A 10,845-nucleotide genomic window follows, 5' to 3' on the forward strand; every position below is an offset into this window, starting at 1 on the left:
TTTCAAAAGATTCGACCACGTGCCGAAAACTTTAGACTTCCGTGAGCTCTCCGGCTTGCACCGAGACCCGAAGTCGACGTGCTAAGCACCACGGGACCCCTTTCGCCTGCAGGTCCCGAGCCGCCTTTATTTGCTGTTACGAGCATCGTGTGCCCCATACCTGCGTGACAAGCACCGCAGGGCGGCAGAGCCATCGCACTTGGCCGGGTGGCAGAGGAGGACCCGACTATTCACAGATAGCGGCCCAACGACTCCCAGAGCCGGTCGTGCGGTGCGCGAGGTCTGCTCTCTTCACAAGAGGCTTTATTAGGGAGTGCTAAGGCAAGGTTCTGTGCCCTCCACCCTCATCGCAACACCCATGGGAGCCTCCGGTCGTCAATAGACCGCCGCACCGGCCTCTGACTGACTCTCAGAATGGACGGAAAGAGCCGGGTAAGCCTTTCAAAAGATTCGACCACGTGCCGAAAACTTTAGACTTCCGTGAGCTCTCCGGCTTGCACCGAGACCCGAAGTCGACGTGCGAAGCACCACGGGACCCCTTTCGCCTGCAGGTCCCGAGCCGCCTTTATTTGCTGTTACGAGCATCGTGTGCCCCATACCTGCGTGACGAGCACCGCAGGGCGGCAGAGCCATCGCACTTGGCCGGGTGGCAGAGGAGGACCAGACTATTCACAGATAGCGGCCCAACGACTCCCAGAGCCGGTCGTGCGGCGCGCGAGGTCTGCTCTCTTCACAAGAGGCTTTATTAGGGAGTGCTAAGGCAAGGTTCTGTGCCCTCCACCCTCATCGCAACACCCATGGGAGCCTCCGGTCGTCAATAGACCGCCGCACCGGCCTCTGACTGACTCTCAGAATGGACGGAAAGAGCCGGGTAAGCCTTTCAAAAGATTCGACCACGTGCCGAAAACTTTAGACTTCCGTGAGCTCTCCGGCTTGCACCGAGACCCGAAGTCGACGTGCTAAGCACCACGGGACCCCTTTCGCCTGCAGGTCCCGAGCCGCCTTTATTTGCTGTTACGAGCATCGTGTGCCCCATACCTGCGTGACGAGCACCGCAGGGCGGCAGAGCCATCGCACTTGGCCGGGTGGCAGAGGAGGACCAGACTATTCACAGATAGCGGCCCAACGACTCCCAGAGCCGGTCGTGCGGCGCGCGAGGTCTGCTCTCTTCACAAGAGGCTTTATTAGGGAGTGCTAAGGCAAGGTTCTGTGCCCTCCACCCTCATCGCAACACCCATGGGAGCCTCCGGTCGTCAATAGACCGCCGCACCGGCCTCTGACTGACTCTCAGAATGGACGGAAAGAGCCGGGTAAGCCTTTCAAAAGATTCGACCACGTGCCGAAAACTTTAGACTTCCGTGAGCTCTCCGGCTTGCACCGAGACCCGAAGTCGACGTGCTAAGCACCACGGGACCCCTTTCGCCTGCAGGTCCCGAGCCGCCTTTATTTGCTGTTACGAGCATCGTGTGCCCCATACCTGCGTGACGAGCACCGCAGGGCGGCAGAGCCATCGCACTTGGCCGGGTGGCAGAGGAGGACCAGACTATTCACAGATAGCGGCCCAACGACTCCCAGAGCCGGTCGTGCGGCGCGCGAGGTCTGCTCTCATCACAAGAGGCTTTAGGGAGTGCTCAGGCAAGGGTCAGCCCGCAGCCTTCCTGGCAACACCCAGGGGAACCAGGCCACTCGCGTCTCTCGCCTTCATTTTCGACACGAGCGCCTGCGGAGGGCCACCACCCCCTCCGATTGTCAAGAGACCTCCGCACCGGCCTCTGACTTACTCTCAGAATGGACGGAAAGAGCCGGGTAAGCCTTTGAAAAGATTCGACCACGTGCCGAAAACTTTAGACTTCCGTGAGCTCTCCGGCTTGCACCGAGACCCGAAGTCGACGTGCTTAGCACCACGGGACCCCTTTCGCCTGCAGGTCCCGAGCCGCCTTTTATTTTGTTACGAGTATCGTGTTCCCCAAACCTGGGTGACGAGCACCGCAGGGCGGCAGAGCCATCGCGCTTGTCCGGGTGGCAGAGGAGGACCAGACTATTCACAAATAGCGGCCCAACGACTCCCAGAGCCGGTCGTGCGGCAGGCGAGGTCTGCTCTCATCACAAGAGGGCTTTAGGGAGTGCTCAGGCAACGGTCAGCCCGCAGCCTTCTTGGCAACACCCAAGGGAACCAGGCCACTCGCGTCTCTCGCCTTCATTTTGGACACGAGCGCCTGTGGAGGGACGGCCGGAGTCAACGTGGGGTTTGCCCGCCCTCCAATAGTGTCAAAAGACCGCCGCACAAGTCTCTGACTGACTCTTAGAACAGACAGAAAGAGTTTGTCAAATCTGTCAAAAAATTGACAAAGTGTCAAAAATTCGACTTCCAAGAGCTCTCCGGCATGCACTCATACCTGTCATTAAAGTGCTATGCCCGTGGAACCGTTTTTTCGGATGCCTTTCAGAACGGTCCCGCGCCGCCATTTTGTTCTAAAAATCGTGTTCCCATATATCTCCGGGTACCCCGCCAACCTCACTGCGGAAAAACTACAAGTGGCACTGAATGGGTCTGAATTCCAAATTTGACTGCATCGGTCTGGAACTCGGTCCGGTCAAAACCGTTTGGATTTTTCTCGGTCCGGACTTCCGCGACAGACAAAGTTAAAGTTTTCGGGCTGCAGGCACAAAACGACAGCTGGCCATTTGCCGGGCTCAATTCACCCAATTCCTCCGGCACTTCGGAGCACATGTTCGGTGTAAGTTTGCGAATCTTTCCCGATGCTGCAGCATTTTCCTCCGCTGACACTTAGAATATTTTTCACACTTTGCTGAAAATTTTTCTAAGTGTTTTTTTCCAAGTTTTCCTGGTTACTGATTTCTTCTTTTTAAACATTTTTCTAAGTTTTTCTGGTTACTGATTTCTTCTTTTTAAACATTTTTCGCAGTTTGTCTGGTTACTGATTTCTTCTTTTTAAACATTTTTCGCCGTTTTTCTGGTTACTGATTTCTTCTTTTTAAACATTTTTCGCCGTTTTTCTGGTTACTCATTTCTTCTTTTTAAACATTTTCTAAGTTTTTCTGGTTACTGATTTCTTCTTTTTAAACATTTTTCTAAGTTTTTCTGGTTACTCATTTCTTCTTTTTAAACATTTTTCTAAGTTTTTCTGGTTACTCACTTCTTCTTTTTAAACATTTTTCTAAGTTTTTCTGGTTACTGATTTCTTCTTTTTAAACATTTTTCGCCGTTTTTCTGGTTACTGATTTCTTCTTTTTAAACATTTTTCTAAGTTTTTCTGGTTACTCATTTCTTCTTTTTAAACATTTTTCGCCGTTTTTCTGGTTACTGATTTCTTCTTTTTAAACATTTTTCTAAGTTTTTCTGGTTACTGATTTTCTTCTTTTTAAACATTTTTCTAAGTTTTCCTGGTTACTCATTTCTTCTTTTTAAACATTTTTCTAAGTTTTCCTGGTTACTCATTTCTTCTTTTTAAACATTTTTCTAAGTTTTCCTGGTTACTGATTTCTTCTTTTTAAACATTTTTCGCAGTTTTTCTGGTTACTGATTTCTTCTTTTTAAACATTTTTCTAAGTTTTTCTGGTTACTGATTTCTTCTTTTTAAACATTTTTCTAAGTTTTTTCTGGTTACTCACTTCTTCTTTTTAAACATTTTTCTAAGTTTTTCTGGTTACTCACTTCTTCTTTTGAAACATTTTTCTAAGTTTTTCTGGTTACTGATTTCTTCTTTTTAAACATTTTTCGCAGTTTGTCTGGTTACTGATTTCTTCTTTTTAAACATTTTTCGCCGTTTTTCTGGTTACTGATTTCTTCTTTTTAAACATTTTTCTAAGTTTTTCTGGTTACTCACTTCTTCTTTTTAAACATTTTTCTAAGTTTTTCTGGTTACTGATTTCTTCTTTTTAAACATTTTTCGCAGTTTTTCTGGTTACTGATTTCTTCTTTTTAAACATTTTTCTAAGTTTTTCTGGTTACTGATTTCTTCTTTTTAAACATTTTTCTAAGTTTTTCTGGTTACTCACTTCTTCTTTTTAAACATTTTTCTAAGTTTTCCTGGTTACTGATTTCTTCTTTTTAAACATTTTTCGCAGTTTTTCTGGTTACTGATTTCTTCTTTTTAAACATTTTTCTAAGTTTTTCTGGTTACTGATTTCTTCTTTTTAAACATTTTTCTAAGTTTTTCTGGTTACTCACTTCTTCTTTTTAAACATTTTTCTAAGTTTTCCTGGTTACTGATTTCTTCTTTTTAAACATTTTTCGCAGTTTGTCTGGTTACTGATTTCTTCTTTTTAAACATTTTTCGCAGTTTTTCTGGTTACTGATTTCTTCTTTTTAAACATTTTTCTAAGTTTTTTCTGGTTACTGATTTCTTCTTTTTAAACATTTTTCTAAGTTTTTCTGGTTACTGATTTCTTCTTTTTAAACATTTTTCTAAGTTTTTCTGGTTACTCACTTCTTCTTTTTAAACATTTTTCTAAGTTTTTCTGGTTACTCACTTCTTCTTTTGAAACATTTTTCTAAGTTTTTCTGGTTACTGATTTCTTCTTTTTAAACATTTTTCGCAGTTTGTCTGGTTACTGATTTCTTCTTTTTAAACATTTTTCGCCGTTTTTCTGGTTACTGATTTCTTCTTTTTAAACATTTTTCTAAGTTTTTCTGGTTACTCACTTCTTCTTTTTAAACATTTTTCTAAGTTTTTCTGGTTACTGATTTCTTCTTTTTAAACATTTTTCGCAGTTTTTCTGGTTACTGATTTCTTCTTTTTAAACATTTTTCTAAGTTTTTCTGGTTACTGATTTCTTCTTTTTAAACATTTTTCTAAGTTTTTCTGGTTACTCACTTCTTCTTTTTAAACATTTTTCTAAGTTTTCCTGGTTACTGATTTCTTCTTTTTAAAACATTTTCGCAGTTTGTCTGGTTACTGATTTCTTCTTTTTAAACATTTTTCGCAGTTTTTCTGGTTACTGATTTCTTCTTTTTAAACATTTTTCTAAGTTTTTCTGGTTACTGATTTCTTCTTTTTAAACATTTTTCTAAGTTTTTCTGGTTACTCACTTCTTCTTTTTAAACATTTTTCTAAGTTTTTCTGGTTACTCACTTCTTCTTTTGAAACATTTTTCTAAGTTTTTCTGGTTACTGATTTCTTCTTTTTAAACATTTTTCGCCGTTTTTCTGGTTACTGATTTCTTCTTTTTAAACATTTTTCTAAGTTTTTCTGGTTACTCACTTCTTCTTTTTAAACATTTTTCTAAGTTTTTCTGGTTACTGATTTCTTCTTTTTAAACATTTTTCGCAGTTTTTCTGGTTACTGATTTCTTCTTTTTAAACATTTTTCTAAGTTTTTCTGGTTACTGATTTCTTCTTTTTAAACATTTTTCTAAGTTTTTCTGGTTACTGACTTCTTCTTTTTAAACATTTTTCTAAGTTTTCCTGGTTACTGATTTCTTCTTTTTAAACATTTTTCGCAGTTTGTCTGGTTACTGATTTCTTCTTTTTAAACATTTTTCGCAGTTTTCTGGTTACTGATTTCTTCTTTTTAAACATTTTTCTAAGTTTTTCTGGTTACTGATTTCTTCTTTTTAAACATTTTTCTAAGTTTTTCTGGTTACTCACTTCTTCTTTTTAAACATTTTTCTAAGTTTTTCTGGTTACTCACTTCTTCTTTTGAAACATTTTTCTAAGTTTTTCTGGTTACTGATTTCTTCTTTTTAAACATTTTTCTAAGTTTTTCTGGTTACTGATTTCTTCTTTTTAAACATTTTTCGCAGTTTGTCTGGTTACTGATTTCTTCTTTTTAAACATTTTTCGCCGTTTTTCTGGTTACTGATTTCTTCTTTTTAAACATTTTTCTAAGTTTTTCTGGTTACTCACTTCTTCTTTTTAAACATTTTTCTAAGTTTTTCTGGTTACTGATTTCTTCTTTTTAAACATTTTTCGCAGTTTTTCTGGTTACTGATTTCTTCTTTTTAAACATTTTTCTAAGTTTTTCTGGTTACTGATTTCTTCTTTTTAAACATTTTTCTAAGTTTTTCTGGTTACTCACTTCTTCTTTTTAAACATTTTTCTAAGTTTTCCTGGTTACTGATTTCTTCTTTTTAAACATTTTTCGCAGTTTGTCTGGTTACTGATTTCTTCTTTTTAAACATTTTTCGCAGTTTTTCTGGTTACTGATTTCTTCTTTTTAAACATTTTTCTAAGTTTTTCTGGTTACTCACTTCTTCTTTTATAACATTTTTCTAAGTTTTCCTGGTTACTGATTTCTTCTTTTTAAACATTTTTCTAAGTTTTCCTGGTTACTGATTTCTTCTTTTTAAACATTTTTCTAAGTTTTTCTGGTTACTCATTTCTTCTTTTTAAACATTTTTCGCAGTTTTTCTGGTTACTGATTTCTTCTTTTTAAACATTTTCCTAAGTTTTCCTGGTTACTGATTTCTTCTTTTTAAACATTTTTCTAAGTTTTCCTGGTTACTCATTTCTTCTTTTTGATCATTTTTCTAAGTTTTCCTGGTTACTGATTTCTTCGTTTTGAACATTTTTCTAAGTTTTCCTGGTTACTCACTTCTTCTTTTCAAACATTTTTCTTCGTTTTTCTGTTTACTCATTTAGCACTTTCAGGCACTTTCCGATCATTTCCTCGTTCCGATTTCACCCTTTAAAACGCTTTCGGGCATTTCCCTAAGTTTTGCGGTTCACTCGTTTGGGACTCACTGACACCTTCTCTAGCTTCCCTGCTCACTTTTTTCGTACTGTTGAGAAAATTCGAACCCTTTCCTTAACTATGCCGGTTACTGACTTCACCGCTTCAGACCCTTGTCCCCGTAATGAAAGATACCATTTCCCACCGTGGGAAATGCACGAAAATCGGACTGAACACGGGGGAGGCTCCCCCCTCGAAGGCGAGACCGTCGGCAGAACCGCCGGTCAAACCCGGCTGAGCTACCCGGCTTACAAGTCTCAAAGTCGGTATGAGCAGTCACGTCCACCCCCATTCCCTTTTGGACCACTTCCCACGGTTCCAAATGCATGAAAATCGGCCTGTACACGGGGGAGGCACCCGCCTCGAAGACGAGACCGTCGGCAGAACCGCCGGGTCAAACCCGGCTGAGCTACCGGCTCGGAAGCGCCAAAGTCGGGTTGAGCAGTCACATTCACTCCCCATCCCCTTTTGGGCAACTTCCCCACGGTTGGAAATGCATGGAAATCGGACTGAACACGGGGAGGCTCCCCCCTCGAAGGCGAGACCGTCGGCAGAACCGCCGGATCAAACCCGGCTGAGCTACCCGGCTTACAAGTCTCAAAGTCGGTATGAGCAGACACGTCCACCCCCATTCCCTTTTGGACCACTTCCCACGGTTCGAAATGCATGAAAATCGGCCTGTATACGGGGAGGCACCCGCCTCGAAGACGAGACCGTCGGCAGAACCGCCGGGTCAAACCCGGCTGAGCTACCCGGCTCGGAAGCGCCAAAGTCGGGTTGAGCAGTCACATTCACTCCCATCCCCTTTTGGGCAACTTCCCACGGTTGGAAATGCATGGAAATCGGACTGAACACGGGGGAGGCTCCCCCCTCGAAGGCGAGACCGTCGGCAGAACCGCCGGATCAAACCCGGCTGAGCTACCCGGCTTACAAGTCTCAAAGTCGGTATGAGCAGACACGTCCACCCCCATTCCCTTTTGGACCACTTCCCACGGTTCGAAATGCATGAAAATCGGCCTGTATACGGGGGAGGCACCCGCCTCGAAGACGAGACCGTCGGCAGAACCGCCGGGTCAAACCCGGCCGGGCTACCCGGGTTAGAAGCCCTAGAGTCGGGTTGAGCAGTCACAATCACTCCCATCCCCTTTTGAACCTGTTCCCACCGTTGGAAATGCACGAAAATCGGCCTGTACACGGGGGAGGCTCCCCCCTCGAAGGCGAGACCGTCGGCAGAACCGCCGGGTCAAACCCGGCTGAGCTACCCGGCTTACAAGTCTCGAAGTCGGGTTGAGCAGTCACATTCACTCCCATCGACTTTTGGGCAACTTCCCACCGTTGCAAATGCATGAAAATCGGCCTGTACACGGGGGAGGCACCCGCCTCGAAGTCGAGACCGTCGGCAGAACCGCCGGGTCCAACCCGGCTGAGCTACCCGGCTTACAAGTCTCAAAGCCGGGTTGGGCAGTCACGTTCACCCCCATTCCCTTTTGGATCACTTCCCACGGTTCGAAATGCACGAAAACCGGCCTGTACACGGGGGAGGGTCCGCCCTCGAAGGCGAGACCGTCGGCAGAACCGCCGGGTCAAACCTGGCTGAGCTACCCGGCTTACAAGTCTCAAAGTCGGGTTGAGCAGTCACGTTCACTCCCATCGACTTTTAGACCACTTCCCACGGTTCGAAATGCACGAAAATCGGCCTGTACACGGGGGAGGCACCCGCCTCGAAGACGAGACCGTCGGCAGAACCGCCGGGTCAAACCCGCCGAGCTACCCGGCTTAAAAGTCTCAAAGTCGGTATGAGCAGTCACATTCACCCCCATTCCCTTTTGGACCACTTCCCACGGTTGGAAATGCATGAAAATCGGCCTGGACACGGGGGAGGCTCCCCCCTCGATGACGAGACCGTCGGCAGAACCGCCGGAACAAACCCGGCTGAGCTACCCGGCTTACAAGTCTCAAAGTCGGTATGAGCAGACACGTCCACCCCCATTCCCTTTTGGACCACTTCCCACCGTTGGAAATGCACGAAAATCGGCCTGTACACGGGGGAGGCACCGGCCTCGAAGACGAGACCGTCGGCAGAACCGCCGGGTCAAACCCGGCTGAGCTACCCGGCTTACAAGTCTCAAAGTCGGGTTGAGCAGTCACATTCACTCCCATCGACTTTTGGGCAACTTCCCACGGTTCGAAATGCACAAGATTCGGCCTGAACACGGGGGACGCTCCCCCCTCGAAGGCGAGACCGTCGGCAGACCCGCCGGGTCAAACCCGGCTGAGCTACCCGGCTCGGAAGCGCCAAAGTCGGTATGAGCAGTCACGTTCACTTCCCATCCCCTTTTGGACCGCTTCCCACGGTACGAAATGCATGAAAATCGGCCTGTACACGGGGGAGGCACCCGCCTCGAAGACGAGACCGTCGGCAGAACCGCCGGGTCAAACCCGGCTGAGCTACCCGGCTTACAAGTCTCAAAGTCGGGTTGAGCAGTCACATTCACTCCCATCGACTTTTGGGCAACTTCCCACGGTTCGAAATGCACAAAATTCGGCCTGAACACGGGGGACGCTCCCCCCTCGAAGGCGAGACCGTCGGCAGAACCGCCGGGTCAAACCCGGCTGAGCTACCCGGCTTAAAAGTCTCAAAGTCGGTATGAGCAGTCACATTCACCCCCATTCCCTTTTGGACCACTTCCACGGTTGGAAATGCATGAAAATCGGCCTGGACACGGGGGAGGCTCCCCCCTCGATGACGAGACCGTCGGCAGAACCGCCGGAACAAACCCGGCTGAGCTACCCGGCTTACAAGTCTCAAAGTCGGTATGAGCAGACACGTCCACCCCCATTCCCTTTTGGACCACTTCCCACCGTTGGAAATGCACGAAAATCGGCCTGTACACGGGGGAGGCACCGGCCTCGAAGACGAGACCGTCGGCAGAACCGCCGGATCAAACCCGGCCGAGCTACCCGGGTTAGAAGCCTCAGAGTCGGGTTGAGCAGTCACGTCCACCCCCATTCCCTTTTGGACCACTTCCCACGGTTCGAAATGCACGAAAATCGGCCTGTACACGGGGGAGGGAGCCGCCTCGAAGACGAGACCGTCGGCAGAACCGCCGGTTCAAACCCGGCTGAGCTACCAGGCTCGGAAGCGCCAAAGTCGGGTTGAGCAGTCACATTCACTCCCATCCCCTTTTGGGCAACTTCCCACCGTTGCAAATGCATGAAAATCGGCCTGTACACGGGGAGGGAGCCGCCTCGAAGACGAGACCGTCGGCAGAACCGCCGGATCAAACCCGGCTGAGCTACCAGGCTCGGAAGCGCCAAAGTCGGTATGAGCAGTCACATTCACTCCCATCCCCTTTTGGGCCACTTCCCACGGTTCGAAATGCACGAAAATCGGACTGAACACGGGGGAGGCTCCCCCCTCCAAAACGAGACCATCGGCAGAATCGACGGGTCAAACCCGCCGAGCTACCCGGGTTAGAAGCCTCAAAGTCGGGTTGAGCAGTCACGTCCACCCCCATCCCCTTTTGGACCACTTCCCACGGTTCGAAATGCACGAAAATCGGCCTGTACACGGGGGAGGCACCCGCCTCGAAGACGAGACCGTCGGCAGACCCGCGGATCAAACCCGGCCGAGCTACACGGCTTACAAGTCTCAATGTCGGTATGAGCAGTCACGTCCACCCCTATTCCCTTTTGGACCACTTCCCACGGTACGAAATGCATGAAAATCGGCCTGTACACGGGGGAGGCACCCGCCTCGAAGACGAGACCGTCGGCAGAACCGCCGGGTCAAACCCGGCTGAGCTACCCGGCTCGGAAGCGCCAAAGTCGGGTTGAGCAGTCACATTCACTCCCATCGACTTTTGGGCAACTTCCCACGGTTCGAAATGCACAAAATTCGGCCTGAACACGGGGGGACGCTCCCCCCTCGAAGGCGAGACCGTCGGCAGAACCGCCGGGTCAAACCCGGCTGAGCTACCCGGGTCGGAAGCGCCAAGGTCGGTATGAGCAGTCACATTCACTCCCATCCCCTTTTGGACCGCTTCCCACGGTTTGAAATGCACGAAAATCGGCCTGTACACGGGGGAGGCTCCGCCCTCGAAGGCGAGACCGACGGCAGAACCGCCGGGTCAAACCGGCCGGGCTACCC

Source organism: Chiloscyllium punctatum, unplaced genomic scaffold (assembly GCF_047496795.1).
Source record: "Chiloscyllium punctatum isolate Juve2018m unplaced genomic scaffold, sChiPun1.3 scaffold_477, whole genome shotgun sequence".
In the NCBI taxonomy this organism is placed as follows: domain Eukaryota; kingdom Metazoa; phylum Chordata; class Chondrichthyes; order Orectolobiformes; family Hemiscylliidae; genus Chiloscyllium; species Chiloscyllium punctatum.